Source organism: Dermacentor albipictus, unplaced genomic scaffold (genome assembly GCF_038994185.2).
Source record: "Dermacentor albipictus isolate Rhodes 1998 colony unplaced genomic scaffold, USDA_Dalb.pri_finalv2 scaffold_13, whole genome shotgun sequence".
NCBI lineage: Eukaryota > Metazoa > Arthropoda > Arachnida > Ixodida > Ixodidae > Dermacentor > Dermacentor albipictus.
In genome coordinates, this window is record NW_027225567.1 from 15,815,717 (window position 1) to 15,827,740 (window position 12,024).

Here is a 12,024-nt window from a genome sequence, read left to right on the forward strand (position 1 = left end):
CTCTAACCACCTTAATTCAATCACTAATGAATCATTAGTTAATTTGGCTAACCATTCTCTTATAGAGGAGTGGGCATGCTTTGGGTCGCCTCTGGCCTTCCTTAGGTCAAGTGATATTTTCTGTTCACAACGCCACCTGTAGATCTAAAGCATAGAGACCTGAAGGCTTTCGCCTCAAAACTTAAAAAAACAATGTGGACTAGCTAGCGCCCATCACCTACAATACCACGGGTATACGTGCCACTAATTTTTTCATGGCTTGCATTAATTGTATCTAACTGATGCACAGATCGACGTAAGCTAGAAATAATAGCTCCACTACGAGCCGCTATTTCAATTTTCAGTAAAACAGGCAGCCAATCCTAACAATCACGAAAAGTGCCATCGAGAGGCTGTATCTTCGCACATAATTGTTCACAGCGGAAAGCAGAATCGATAGTGTTAAGTTTCCGACTGAATAACAGTTGATGACGTGCGAGGTGATGGAGCCGCCGCCGAATATTAAGCATACTGAGGACAACCGCATTTTAAGCAACGTGCAAATTGCCGCAACAAAAATGCTGGTGAGCAGGCAGGAAGAATAGAAAAAATGCAGCATTGCGGATTGCTTTGCTACGAGCTATACGAAAGATGCCTCAGCTCACAAACAACGCTGTTCTTTGTCGCAACTAAGTTATTTCGGCCAATGTTATGCAGCCACTGCTTCCTGCGCAAGCCGTCACGCTTTCCTTGTGGTATCACAAAACACGGCATAACCATCTTCAGGCTTCTCGCTGCAGTTATATGCGCAACAGCACGGCATAGTGCTAGCACATATAGCAGGAAACACAGCGTACAACGTTCGTCACGCCGACCGGAAGCGCCGATCCAGCCGAGCTGAGGAGAAAAATGGCGCGAACGAAAAAGAAAAACACAAGCGAAACGCAAGATCCGCTCGTTTCCAAGAGCAACGGCAAGGAGACCAATTGTCGTGCAGAAAAACGGGCACAAAACTGGTTGCCGCGGGGGGGGGGGGGGGGGGGGCAAGCGGTGAGGAGGAGGCGCGGAGGTCACGCCGCAGCGGCAGAGTTCAAAGAGTGGCGGTACTTTCAAATTATCAAGGGACTTAAGGCGGCTCTGTCAGCGCTATGGAGTCTTCATTGCCCGAAGTTGAATCGCTCGCGTCTACATGATCAGGCAAGACAGGAAGGCATGGCCGCAGACGCCAGTTCACTGCCGACAAAGTACGGGTCCATCGGAACGCAGCGAAACGTGCGAAAAGAGCTACTGAAGTGAAACAACGTTCACCGCCCAAGTCCCAGGAAACGCGAAAAAATCAACATACTACTCCGATCACAAAGCCATGCTACTGTCCATCAAACGGAACTTGCAGACGCTGTCGCCGGAGCCCATGGCCTGCGAAGACGACGAATAAGGTGCAACGTGCTTCAAGTACTCTCCGGACGACCACTACGACTTCCCCCCAGAGTATGAGGTGGAGTCCACCTACGAAAGCGATGAAGAAATGGAGTGACAACAGCATGGTGCCGCTCGAAAACGTAGTCATCACTCAGCAAAGTAGTGTCATCGTGCTGAAAAGTGGTGTCATCGAAAAGGAACACTCACGCAATGTGCGTGAAACACTACTTTATTGAGAACTTCGCAAAAAAACTCAGCTGAGAGATCGCAATATGGCTGCTTGGTCCTCTTGCATTGTTGCCACTTCATATTACAACAGAGAACATAACGCAGCAGCATTAAACTCAGCAAAATTTCGCCGCAACACTAAGCTCAGCGACATAACTACGCGATACACTAAGCGACAAGTAATGCTCTCGCATTTACAGATCATACGAATTGCTTAGCTGCCCCTGTAGTTCTTTTTCTTTTATGCGAAGCATATTACGAGAGCTCAACCCAGCTCCTCAGGCGCGGCGGTGTCGCCTTCAATACCACGTGACACCGTGACGTCACGACAGAGGAGAAGCAGGGCTCCAACTCGCGCCGTCGCTCGCGGTGTCGCGGTGGTATATAAGCAGCTGCGCTTGCCTCTGCTAGACACTCACGAGGTGAGATGCCTCCTGGAGACAGAGATGCTCGTTGGAATGAGAAGCCAAGGTTGCGGCGTGCTACAGAGACTGATTTTCTAGGTGGCTTTGGCTCAACTCTTGCAAGATGGGCTGGGTGGGAATCGAACCAGGGTCTCCGTAGTGTGAGACGGAGACGCTACCACTGAGCCACGAGTACGATGCTTCAAAGCGGTACAAAAGCGCCTCTAGTGAATGCGGTGTTGCCTTAGAAACGAGCTGTTTCTAAGGCTCAGGCGTGCGTCGCTTGCTCAGGCGCACATTTCGTTGCCGCGCCGAACGCTGCGTTGCTCGACGCTCACCGCGTCCAATGCGGGGCGCGTAGTCGCTGCGCCGTAGCCCATTGTCTTAGACCCCTTGGCGGGTCGACGGGAACGCTGTCGCGTTCCACTCTTGAAGGCGAAGCAGAGTAACGCATGAGTTGTTTCTTCGTCTAGCCGAACCAAATATAGCCAAGCAACAGCAGTTAACCAGGCTAAACAGTGGTCCAACAACTAAAATAAAGGCTAGTATGCTTCGCATCCTGGGCTTAACATTAGCTAAGCCACAGCCATTTTTTTTTCTCCGACCGCATTTATCGTTTCTACTCTTTTCTACTTAACATACAAACACTTCCTCGACGGACGTTTTGATCTGATATTAATGCACGCTGACAGTTTAGACGAAGCTAAGACATCGCGCAAGGACCGCTTGCAGCATTTTCATTTTATTTCAGGCAGCTGTCTAATGTTCACTTCGGGCTGGCTGGAACACAGATGTTAAAGCTGGGTCAAGGCTCATTCACACTATGCTAACACGACCCCGATTTCGGTCTGACGACTGTCGGCGACAGCGTTTTTTCCTTTGTGTCGGTACCTCTGTCACACTGTACCGACACCGACGATCTGCCAACTCTCCGCCGACGACGGTGTCGCCGGTACGTCGGCGGTAGAGGTCGCGTCGGGACGAAGCCTGCGGCTTGTCGCACTTACGCGGCGTTCACCGATTCAGACTAGTGGCTACGTGCGGTGCCTTATTTGTACTATTTTCGCAAGGTTATACTTTGTTCGCAGCGAGAATGGACGAAATTACAATTGCAGCCATCGCTACGGCAGCGTTAGTGCGTTTAGAGACCCTTGAAGAACCGCCCGGAAAAAAGCCAAGGAGTAGCGGGGTGCCTCTGTGGTTGCAACAAAGGAAGACGCAGGGAGCAGGGGTGTAGCCTAATAGCGTAGCCAGGGCGAGGGAGGGGGGTGTCTTATGAGGCCCGAAATTTTTGCGTGCTGTCCATGCACCGCCGACCAAAACAACCCCCGGCGCCGGAAATAATTCTATATTTTGTCTAGAATGTCTTTTTCACGCTCGAAATGACATTTCAGCGCAAACATTGCGAACTCGGACTGGATTTCGCACCAGCGCCCGTGCACTGGGAGTCACATAATGCAAAGAGCCACACCGAGTACTAAGTTTCAAGGGCGTTTTGATGGCCAGCCGGCTCGTCGCGGCATCTCGCGCAGGGCGCGGAATCTACGGAGCGCATGTATTTCAGTTGTGAAGCTTTATGGGTGTAAGGTTCTCCAACGGTTAATGCCAAAGGCGCATTGTGATTTCCAAAGTCGTGCTTTAGATTTTCAATTCCCGAACTTTGTGAGTTTAATGTTGTTATAAACATTTCACACCAAAGGTGCATTCACCTTCCAAAGTCATACATCAGCATGTACAACGAGACAAGCCAAATCAACGCACTGTCAGACAAGTTGACAAAGCACGCTACAAGGTCCTATGAGACGAAGCGTTGTGGTGGTTTACTTGCCGTCATGTCACAGAAAAAAATATATCAACATTTTTTTTTCACCTGCTCCAAAGCGTCCCTGTGAAGGTACTAAAGCCAGCAAAGGTAACTACGTTCTTTTTTTATATTTATTTTTCTACTTTAACTTTTATTCGCGAACACATTGAGCCTTTTCAATTTCAATGCACCAGGCTAGTCCCACGTCAGGACCGGCAGATCTAGCCTAGTCTAGCCCATCGGCCTGGTCGCGGGCACGCCCGACAGCCAGGATTTGCTTGTTTAGAGTGGGTCTACGCAGAAGCGAGTCCCACTCCTCCTCGATGAACTTGTGGTATGTCGTCCCGCACTCCCAGGGCATGTGCGCTAAAGTGGAGGTCTGCCCGCAGGATGGGCAGGCGTCGTCGCGATATACATCGGGGTAAGCCTCGTGAAGAACGGACAGACACGGATATGTGCTGTGCTGGTCTGTAGAAGTCTAAGCGAAACGGCTCGCGCCCTATTACACTAGGGGTGAGGGGGCGGAAAGAGCCTTATAGACACGTAGAAAAATTTAATAACCTTGTTGTGAGTAGCGGCAGCGTCCCTGTGACCGTAGAGAGGAGGGGAGTCGGCGCTCCTTACAGAGGAAGCGCAGTCGGTGAGGTCATGCACAGCCCCGTTAGCAGACTCACTGAGGTTCGGGGGAGCACGCTCGACCGACCCGACGTGAGCGGGAAACCAGTGAATTGAACGATGCGTGAGAACATATGGACTCGAGCCGCTAAGAAGACGAGCAGCTTGCTTGGCGATGCAAGCCTTCTGAAAAGCCCTAACTGCTGTTTTCGGATCACTATAGATCTCGGACCCACGACCGTATAGCAGGGCGAGGGCGATGGCGGCTTTCTCGGCGACACCGGGGTCTGAAGTGCGAATTGAGGCGCTATTGGAAATCTTGCCGCTGGAGTCGACCACAACGACGGCAAAGGTCTTTCCGCCGCTGTACTCCGCGGCGACGACAAAGCTTGCTCTAATGTCTTGTTGCTTGATCTGTTTGAGGAAGGCTGCTGCTTTGGCCTTGCGTCTGCCCTCGTTGTGGACGGGATGGACGTTTCGGGGCACAGGAGCCACTTCGAACATGTCTCGAATGCACCTAGGCATCGGGGTACTGACCATCGGGAATCCCGCAGGGTGGTAACCCAGCTCTTCGAGGATGCGTCTACCTGCCGCTGTGGTGGTCAGGGGAGTGAGTTTCGCGCGTTCTTGGGCTTCGGCAATCTCCTCGGCGGTGTTATGTACCCCCAGCTTGAGGAGATCCTCGGTATGGGGGCCCGAGGGCCGTCTTGACTATTTTGCGGATGAGAACGTCGAGCTTGTCTCACTCCGCTCTGAGCCAGTTGTGCATAGAAATCGTGTACGTGAAGTGGCATAGTACGATGGCATTGATCAGCCTGAGGAGATTGTTTTCCGGTTTGCGATTCTGCGAACCAGTCGGAAAGCGTTGTCTGTCTTTGTGATAATCTTGCGGAGAGCCACTCCGTTCCCACCATTGAATTCGACGAACATACCCAGGCCACGAATAACGTCGACCGTACCCGTTGAGCCTGTTGAGGACGACGCGCTCCATGACCTTGCAGACGCAGGAGGTTAGAGAAATCGGCATGAGGTTCTCAATGTTCGGAGCCTTGCCGGGCTTGGGAATGAGCACCGTGCAGGCCGTTTTCCATTCTGCAGGAACAACCCCCCTCTTCCAGGACTCGTTGATCTTGTCGGTCAGAAAGACAATCGACGTGTCGTCGAGGTTTCTCAACATTCTGTTGGTGACTCCATCGGGACCCGGCGCAGACGTGTGCAGGGATGCAATGAGTGCACCGCGGAGCCTCGATACCTGTGCTTACACTTCGGTAAACATTATCACGCCTCGTCGCAAGCTACGAAGCACTGCTGAAGAAGTGAATCGTAGAATAGTAGGACGCGCGCCGCTACAACCATGCAACATCGGGCTGAGCAGACCGCAGTGCAGAGCGCAACACAAGCCGTAGCTCGCCGTCGATGCCGGGCAGACAGTTCAGTTCGTTCTCGCGAAAGTTACGTAAGGAGACTTCGCCCCAGAGACCCTCTAGTGCGTGCTGCTGAAAATGGAGCTCCTGTCGAGTCGCTCCTCCAGCTTACACTGTCACTGTGCTGGGCGCGCCGAGCAGACTTGGGACTTTTTATCTGTCCTCGTCGTGTCGCGCTGCTTAATAGGAAGAGTGGCTACGGAAGAAGCGACTCCTCGACTATGCCGGGATGACCGCAAGCATAAACATCACCGGAGCATGCTCCATGTGATTATACGCCTCAAAGCGTAAGGAGAGGAAGAAGAGTAGAGCTGCCGAGGCTAATCAGGCACAAGAGCGGCTATCGTTGAAATTTTTACGACTTAGAGGACAAAATCAGCAGCGATCACTGATACCGGTGGGCGGCGTGACGGCACCAAGCGCTGTTCGGCTGCCATCGCGGCGGAGGGAGAAGGCAGCAACGGGGATGCGTAAGCGTGGCAAGGGCGGTCGCTACCGCAGCATGGCTTCGGAACCGACGAGCCTGTGAGCCATCTTGGAGCCGCCGGGGTCTCCTGCATTCGACTACCAACACTCGTCCTGGAAGCGACGAGGAAAGCTGAGAGCATGTCGGACGAACCAAGCTACGCGAAAAAGGTGAGAGTGGAAGATCAGATCAACCACGTGAATGAGAAAACACAGGCGTAATCTCTTAGCGAATAAATTGAGATGTGATGAGGAGGCAGATTCTTTCACTCTTGTGACATATGAAAAAATTAGTTTCGCGTAATTCATGTGGTATTCCGACCAATTGAAATGAAAACGTTTTGGAAAGTAAACCAAAATGTTGTAAGCTCAGAAATGGTTGCGCTAGCAAAAGAGAAAATAGATTCTTTTCGAGTGAACAAAGACGGAAGTTTCTCACTCACTCTGAGTTCACTCGCCTCAGCCAAGAGCTTCTTGTCGTGAGTACAGATGGCTGGCCTTACTAGTGAAGCCATTTATTCCGCAGTCATACATACGAACTGTTGGCAAAATCAAAAACGTACCCCTAGAATACACAGAAGAACAATTAACAAAATAGTTAAGAGAGGCAGGAGTGACATCAGCTAAATGTCATAGCCATTACATACGTCAAGAAGATGGCGCCGTGGAATCGCGCCCTGTGAGAAGTGTAATTTTGCAATTCCGCTATGACCGACCGAACCAAGAGCGAGCGTATCTTGGCTTCACTACCCATCCAGACGAGGAATATCTGAGGCCAGCCAAACGCTGCTACAACTGCCAGAAATTCGGTCACTTAGGGAAAAACTGCCGAGGAACAAGGCGCTCCAAAATATGTGCAGAAGACCACCATCACAAAGACTGCAAGTCTATGAGACAACCTAAGTGCAAGAATTGCAACGGGCCCCGCACTGCATCATTTTTTGGATGCCCGCAAAACAAAGCGACCTCTCTTCAACACCAACACAACATTATCTATGGTCGTACACAAGAGCACGGCGTACCAGAAGCAAACATGGATACGATGAACACAGCGCAACCACCTCGACCACAAGGGCCTAAGCATCAGGACACGTCTATGCAATATGCAAAAGTCGCAAGGGGACCACAACGCCGAGGGCAAAGTTTTGGGACATCAGCAAGCCAACATTAAGCTCGACAAGAAGTACAGGAGGGATCTCGTCAGAAGAGCAATCACATGGTTAACAAACGACAGGATATATGAGCACACCGCAACCAATAAGTGCAACGAAACAGACGAACTCCGCTGCGTCTATTGCTGAACTTGTCATACCAGTGTTGTTTCGTGCTTTAAAAGCCAGACTTGCCGCGATTCCACAAGCTAATAACTTCCCGGAGGTCAAGGCCATATTGTCGATGGAGCAAGTGATAATGCAAAGCACTATATCAACCACTGCGCAGGCGGGGCATGAATAATAGCCGTCAAAATGTCGCCATATTCCAGTGGAACGCGAATAGTCTTCGCTCTAAGTGTTCAGAGTTTATAACACTGGTGGCTCAGTTCTCCTTTCCAGTGTTATGTACTACAGAGGACGGTGTAGACAGCGCTTTTAGACTAGCTAGCTACGTTGCTTATGGGCCCAGCCGATCTTCAGGACTAAGCAGAGCGATGATTTGTGTTCAAAGAGACCTGCCGTCAGCGTTATTAAGTGCCGCAACTTCAGAGATTCCAGAATACGTGGCATGTGAAGTTCTTTTTGGCCGAGTAAATATCATTATAGTCAGTGTTTATCTACAACCCTTACAAATATTTCACTTTCCACATTGACGGGCCTCTTTCAGAAATACATAAAAGATGCACTATTTTACGGAGGCTTCAGTGCGTACCATTTCAGGTGGGGAAGCACCTACTGTGACCGTCACGGAAATGACCTAGAAAGGGCAATGAGGCTCAGTAACGTTTCTACGGGGTTTTACTTACTCCAGCTGCCTGGACCTCACCCTCTTTTCAAACGATATTGAATGTGGAGCAACATGAAAAACAGACAATGAAAGAAGGGGTAACGATCATTTTCCTAACCTAATACAGCATTCTAGACTACGGTTTTCGTTTTATCAGCGCTCTGCAAAGATAACGTACTGGCAAGCATTTGGATATCATATTAAAAGTCAAGCGGATGCGGTCAGCGATACAGACAGTCTATTCTCACTTATAGAAGCCAAATTAAACCTTTGTTCAAAGTTTCCTAAGATTCCTGAAGGTAACGCTGGTGTAGACTCTGATTACGAAAGGCTCAGACCTATACGCCGCAGAGCTGAAAGAAAATACCGACGCACATGCCTTATTGAAGATTACCGAGATTGTCGAAAGATGTGTGATAGCATGGGTCTGCAGCTGAAGCGCCTAGGTACAAAGCGCTGGAACGAATTCTGCACTTCATTGACTCACCTTACACCTAACTCAAAATTATGGAGTGTTCTGCACTCTTTGAATATGCCAGTAACGCACGAACAACCATTCAGAGCTCTAGCTTTCGCCCAGAAAGTAGCGGAAACGATCGTTGCAAGCGAGTTCTGTCAGCTTATTACACGCCCGAGTGCGGCAGTAAACACACCTGAATACAGTAACTCTGTCGAAGAAGTCAAAGTATCGATCAATTTTTCTATCAATAGACGTCATCATGACCTAAATCAGCCATTTTCATTAGAAGAGTTAAGGAACGCACTTGTATCGCGCCGCCTAAGGACAGCAGCTGGACCTGACGGGGTCACATATGCTGCACTGTGAAAAACCTGGGTCCTGTGTCCACCAACACTTCGTTAAAATTATTGAACGATACGTGGATATCAGAATGTCTTCCTCCTTCCTGGAAAATTGCACCAGTGATTCTGATGGGAAAGCCGGATAAAACTCCTTTATCGCTAGATTCTTTGCTCCCTGTCAGTCTGACAAGTTGCCTATGTAAACTCATAAAAAAGATGATAGACGCTAGGTTTCAGTAGTGGACATAATGCGCTAACGCACTACCCGAAAATATGGTGGGTTTCCGCAGGCGCCAGTGTACGATGGATGCTATTTTAGATCTTGTAACATACGTAGATCATGAGAAGAGCTGTGGAAGAATCACTATTGCAGTGTTTCTAGACATAAAACGTGCATTTGACACAGCCATCCACACTCACGTACTACATGGGTTAATTCACTTGGGCATAGTTGCCCAAACTCCGAGATGAATCGCGGATTTCTTAAGAGAGAGGAAAGTGTTCATTTATACTGCTGATGGCAAGAGCACAGAGCATAAAGTGAATCAAGGCGTTCCGCAAGGTAGCGTACTCAGTCCATTTCTATTTAACTGTGTTATGGCTGAATTACCCCATGTCCTACCTGCTACCTTGAATTATTCACTATATGCAGACGACTTGTGCGTATGGACATCTGACTCGAGTACTCAAGCCGTTCAGCAAAAGCTACAAGCTGGCCTAACACTAGTTATTGATCTTTTGGAAAGTAGAGGTGCGATTATTTCACATGCGAAAACTGCTATACTTCCTTTTACAAAGTTATGCCTCAAGAGATTCCAGCGCGTGCTAGACTCTCAGCATCTGCAATTGTGCGACAACACAAGCTCTTGGGTATTATCATAGACAGACGGCTATCATGGGCTCTCCAAATAAAAGCATTAGAGGAGAAAGTCAATTCCCTAATCAACGTTATTCGTTGATTTGCTGGAGTGAGATGGGGTAGTTTAACCTGTCCCTTATTACACATTCACTCGGCAATCATCAGACGAAAACTAGCATGCTCTGCTCCTGTGCTACATGGAATATCCTGTAATCTAGAGGAAACAATTCAAAGATTGCTGGCCAGAAGCCTTCGCATATGTCTTGGTGTTCCGCGTGCATCACCCAGTGCTTGGTAATTGACGAGTCCCGCCAATCAACTTTTCATGCACTAATATTTACGGAAACGTGTAACTTTTTTTTCGCTTGGCAACACAACATGTAAATCATTCACTATGCCAAGACCTTCAGGATAGAACTGCTGCACGCATACATGAAGGAATACGACAGTGCAAAAACTTACTGCCTGTTACGCATACTCGTCTACTTGTGCAACTCAACCCCCATGCCAACTAGTAAATCCGGAAATAGTCACTTCAATTCCTGGAGTAGGTCACAAATGTGATGTTCCCTTAGATGCCATGCCATAAAGCAGTTAACTTTATCACATCTTTACACTAAGTACGTTGATCGCATTCACGTGTATACCGATGGTTCATGCCGGAAACGAAGCTCTATATTTGCGTTTTATATACGCGCATACCAAGAGCAAAAAGCTTATAAGCTTTGCCAGTTAACAACGTCCACAATGGCAGAACTTTACGCAATACTTTCTGCTTTGCGTCACATATGTCAGCAGTCAGAACCACTTCGCCAGGTAATTCTGAGTGACTCACAGGCCTCATTACTGTGCTCAAATAGAATGACCTTAAGAAAAGCAAACAGCACTTACGAAATGCAGAAGACATACGCCATAGTGAAAGGTCTACAACACAACATAACTTTCCAGTGGATTCCAAGTCACTGTGAAATCATCGGAACTCTAACAGATTATCACATGGCACGTACAGCGCATCGAGAGAACGAATTGCCACTATTTCCTCTAGCGACGAGTGATGCGCGATGTCTATTGAACAAAATATGCGTTGGATTGTCTAACAAAACTTGGTTCATAGATTATGCGCAGAACTCTCAATTATATAATATGCATCCTGGAATAGAAATCAATATTCCGTTCAAAATTAGTCGAGCTGTTGAAACAAAAGTTCATAGGCTACGGCTAGGCTTCCCATTATAAGCTTCCTGTATAGGATTAGAAAAACTAACAGTGCTGCATGCTCATGTGAAGAGGCTGAAGAGGATATAGAACACCTTCTTTTACACTGTAAAAATGGTGATGCTCCCCGCAAGTACCTTTCCGAAAAAGTGCATGGCTTGGATAGACGGCCACTTACCTCAGGAAAAATTTTAGATCCATGGCCAACAGAAAAACTTCAAAACATCGCATGCGCGCGCCTCCGTACAATTTTCCGAGGAATAAAAAATATCGCAAAAATACTGAGTCACACAATAGTTGTTGCTCGCATTGTTATTATTAATAGGCATACTTAATTACACGTTCATTGTGTCTGCGTGTACATGTAGCATTTGTATTTATTGTATTGAGAATGTGGCATTCAAATGCCCAACATCTTCAGATTCAGATTTATTGGTTCCAAAAAAAGTAGTTACATCACTAATATAGACATGAGGGTCTCAAAGTGAAAGAACTGTAGTCGCCCTCGGTTAACAGTAACAACATTGATAACGATACCTATACACAGCAGATGAGCGTTATTATCAAATAACATCGATAGATTAAATACATTATTATACATTTCATTTCAAATCAAGCAAACACGAAGAAGCATGGCATAAAAGAAAGCCGGGAAATATACCAGGGATGAAACACAAGAAGTGACATGTGAGACAGAAGTCAAAGATTCACCGCCAGTATCGCAGTACAGTTATCGCAGGACATGATGCTTAAGGTAAATTTTAAAGTTTTAAGAGAAGCGCAGGATTTTCTAGTTGACGGCAACTCATATCAAAGGGAAATTGAAGCGAACACAGATGTGCTTTTTGCCGTAATTGGTATGAACCATGG

At 48.0% G+C, this 12,024-nt stretch overlaps 1 protein-coding gene across 2 annotated transcripts in view; it reads left to right on the plus strand.

Moving 5' to 3' along the window:
• The window catches only part of LOC139051616 (organic cation transporter protein-like), a 151,964-nt gene that overhangs the window by 88,071 nt on the left and 51,869 nt on the right, over window positions 1-12,024 (plus strand). The window lies entirely within an intron of this gene.